This window comes from Olea europaea, unplaced genomic scaffold, assembly GCF_002742605.1.
Source record: "Olea europaea var. sylvestris unplaced genomic scaffold, O_europaea_v1 scaffold1079, whole genome shotgun sequence".
Classification (NCBI taxonomy): domain Eukaryota; kingdom Viridiplantae; phylum Streptophyta; class Magnoliopsida; order Lamiales; family Oleaceae; genus Olea; species Olea europaea.
The window spans coordinates 282693-286994 of record NW_019228146.1 but is presented as its reverse complement, the minus strand read 5'-3'; positions in this window follow the sequence as shown (position 1 = coordinate 286994).

Genomic DNA, 4302 nt, shown 5'->3' with positions numbered 1-4302 from the left:
GATTTCCTGATAACTTCGGGTTTGTTCATTACTGGAAAATTGTTAGTCTAATTCGATTGGAATTGACCCAATGAAAAGAGGTTTTTGATTTCATGATAATTTCGGGATTTTTCATTTTTGGCGATTTACTAGTCTAATTCGATTGGAATCGAGCCAACGAAAAGTGGTTTTCAATTTCATGATAACTTTGGGTTTGTTCATTTTTGGCGAAGTGCTAGTCAAATTGGATTGAAATCGAGCAAATGAAAAGTGGATTTTGATTTCATGATAACTTCGGTTTGTTCGTTTTTTGCGAATTGTTGTCTAATTCGATTGGAATCGATCCAACGAATAGTGGTTTTTTATTTCATGATAACTTCTGGTTTGATCGTTTTTGGCGAATTGCTAGTCTAATTCGATTGGAATAGACCAAATGAAAAGTGATTTTTGATTTCATGATAACTTCGGGTTTGTTCATTTTTAGCGAAATACTTGTCCAATTCGATTGGAATCGAACCAATGAAAAGTGGATTTTGATTTCATGATAACTTCGGTTTGTTTATTTTGGGCGAATTGCAAGTCCAATTCGATTGGAATCGGGCCAACGAAGAGTGGATTTTGATTTCATGATAACTTCACTTCTGTTCGTTTTCGGTAAATTGCTAGTCTAATTCGATTGGACTCGATCCAACGAATTGTGGTTTTTGATTTCATGATAACTTCACTTCTGTTCATTTTCGGCAAATTACTAGTCTAATTCGATTGGACTCGATCCAATGAATAGTGGTTTTTGATTTCATGATAACTTCGGGTTGTTCGATTTTGGTGAATTGCTAGTTTAATTCGATTGGAATCGAGCCATTGAATAGTGGCTTTTGACTTCATCATAACTTCGGGTTTGTTCATTTTTCGCGAATTGCCAGTCTAATTCGATTGGAATCGACCCAAGGAAAAGTGGTTGTTGATTTCATGATAAATTCGGGTTTGTTCATTTTTGGTGAATAGCTAGTCTTATTCATTTGAAATCGATCCAGGGAATAGAGGCTTTTGATTTCATGATAACTTCGAATTTGTTCGTATTCGGCGAATTGCTAGTCTAATTCGATTGGAATCAAGCCAGTGAAAAGTGGCTTTTGATTTCATGATAACTTCGGGTTTGTTCATTACTGGCGAATTGTTAGTCTAATTCGATTGGAATCGACCCAATGAAAAGTGGTTTTTGATTTCATGATAACTTCGGGTTTGTTCATTTTTGGCGAAATACTAGTCCAATTCGATTGGAATCGAGCCAACGAAAAGTGGATTTTGATTTCATGATAACTTCGATTTGTTCATTTTGGGCGAATTGCAAGTCCAATTCGATTGGAATCGGGCCAACGAAAAGTGGATTTTGATTTCATGATAACTTCACTTCTGTTCGTTTTCGGTAAATAGCTAGTCTAATTCTATTGGACTCGATCCAACGAATAGTGGTTTTTGATTTCATGATAACTTCACTTCTGTTCATTTTCGGCAAATTGCTAGTCTATTTCGATTGGACTCGATCCAACGAATAGTGGTTTTTGATTTCATGATAACTACGGGTTGTTCGATTTTGGTGAATTGCAAGTTTAATTCAATTGGAATCGAGCCAATGAAAAGTGGCTTTTCACTTCATCATAACTTTGGTTTGTTCATTTTTCGCGAGTTGCCAATCTAATTCGATTCGAATCGACCCAAGAAAAAGTGGTTGTTGATTTCATGATAAATTTAGGTTTGTTCGTTTTTGGTGAATAGCTAGTCTTATTCGTTTGGAATCGATCCAGGGAATAGAGGCTTTTGATTTCATGATAACTTCAAATTTGTTCGTATTCGACAAATTGCTAGTCTAATTCGATTGGAATCGAGCCAGTGAAAAGTGGCTTTTGATTTCATGATAACTTCGAATTTGTTCATTACTGGTGAATTGTTAGTCTAATTCGATTGGAATCGAACATTGAAAAGAGGTTTTTGATTTCATGATAACTTCGGGATTGTTCGTTTTTGACGATTTACTAGTCTAATTTGATTGGAATCGAGCCAACGAAAAGTGATTTTTGATTTCATGATAACTTTGGGTTGTTTCATTTTTGGCGAATTGCTAGTCGAATTGGATTGAAATCGAGCCAACAAAAAGTGGATTTTGATTTCATGATAACTTCGATTTGTTCGTTTTTGGCGAATTGCTGTCTAATTCGATTGGAATCGATTCAATGAATAGTGGTTTTTTATTTCATGATAACTTCGGGTTTGTTCGTTTTTGGCGAATTGCTAGTCTAATTCGATTGGAGTAGACCAAATGAAAAGTGGTTTTTCGTTTCATGATAACTTCGAGTTTTTTCATTTTTTGGCGAATTGCTAGTCTAACTGGATTGGAATCTGGACAATGAAAAGTGGTTTTTGATTTCATGATAACTTCAGGTTTGTTCGTTTTTAGCGAATTACTAGTCTAATTCGAATGGAATCGAGCCGACGAGAAGTGGATTTTTATTTCATGATAACTTCGATTTGTTCGTTTTTGGCGAATCGCTGTCTAATTCGATCGGAATCGATCCAAGGAATAGTGGTTTTTTATTTCATGATAACTTCAGGTTTGTTCATTTTTGGTGAATTGCTAGTCCAATTCGATTGGAATCGGGTCAATGAAAAGTGGATTTTGATTTCATGATAACTTCACTTTTATTCGTTTTCGGCAAATTGCTAGTCTAATTCGATTGGACTTGATCCAACGAATAGTGGTTTTTGATTTCATGATAAGTTCGGGTTTGTTCATTTTTGGCGAATTGCTAGTCTAATTTGATTGGAATCGAGCCAGTGAAAAGTGGTATTTGATTTCATGACAACTTCGGGTTTGTTCATTTTCGACAAATTGCTAGTCTAATTCGATTGGAATCGTGCAATGAAAAGTGAGTTTTGATTCCATGATAACTTCGGGTTTGTTCGATTTTGGCGAATTGATAGTTTAATTCGATTGGAATCGAGCGAAGGAAAAGTGGCTTTAGATTTCATGATAACTTCGGTTTGTTCGTTTATGGCGAATTGTTGTCTATTTCGATTGGAATCGATCCAACAAATAGTGGTTTTGATTTCATGATAACTTCGGGTCTGTTCGATTTTGATGAATTGCTAGTTTAATTCGATTGGAATCGAGCCAATGAAAAGTGGCTTTTTATCGGCTTGGCTTCGTCCTGAACCAAGGAGGCATTCTGGGGACGCATGCATGTAGGAAGGCCGACGACTACATAAGCTAAAAGACTACGACTACAAGACAAGCCGGAAGACTTCATCATAACTTCGGCTTTGTCCATTTTTGGAGAATTACAAGTCTAATTCGATTGGAATCGACCCAAGGAAAAGTGGTTGCTGATTTCATGGTAACATCGGGTTTGTTCGTTTTTGGTGAATAGTTAGTCTTGTTCGATTAGAATCGATCCAAGGAATAGAGGATTTTGATTTCATGATAACTTAATATTTGTTCGTATTCGGCGAATTGCTAGTCTAATTCGTATGGAATCGAGCCAGTGAAAAGTGGTTTTGATTTCATGATAACTTCGGGTTTGTTCATTACTAGCGAATTGTTAGTCTAATTCGATTGGAATCGACCCAATGAAAAGATGTTTTTGATTTCATGATAACTTCGGCATTGTTCGTTTTTGGCGATTTACTAGTCTAATTCGATTGGAATAGAGCCAACGAAAAGTGGTTTTTGATTTCATGATCACTTCGGGTTTGTTCATTTTTGGCGAGTTGCTAGTCTAATTGGATTGGAATCGAGCCAACGAAAAGTAGATTTTGATTTCATGATAACTTCGATTTGTTCGTTTTTGGCGAATTGCAGTCTAATTCGATTGGAATCGATCCAACGAATAGTGGTTTTTTATCTCATGATAACTTCGGATTTGTTCATTTTTGGCGAATTACTAGTCTAATTCGATTGGAATAGACCAAATGAAAAGTGGTTTTTGATTTCACGATAACTTCGGGTTTGTTCATTTTTGGCGAATTACTATTCTAATTCGATTGGAATCGAGCCAACAAAAAGTGGATTTTGATTTCATGATAACTTCGGTTTGTTCGTTTTTGGCGTATTGGTAGTCCAATTCGATTGGAATCGGTCCAACGAAAAGTGGATTTTGATTTCACGATAACTTCACTTCTGTTCGTTTTCGGCAAATTGCTAGTCTAATTCGATTGGACTCGATCCAACGAATAGTGGTTTTTGATTTCATGATAACTTCACTTCTGTTCGTTTTCGACAAATTGCTAGTCTAATTCGATTGGACTCGATCCAACGAAAAGTGGTTT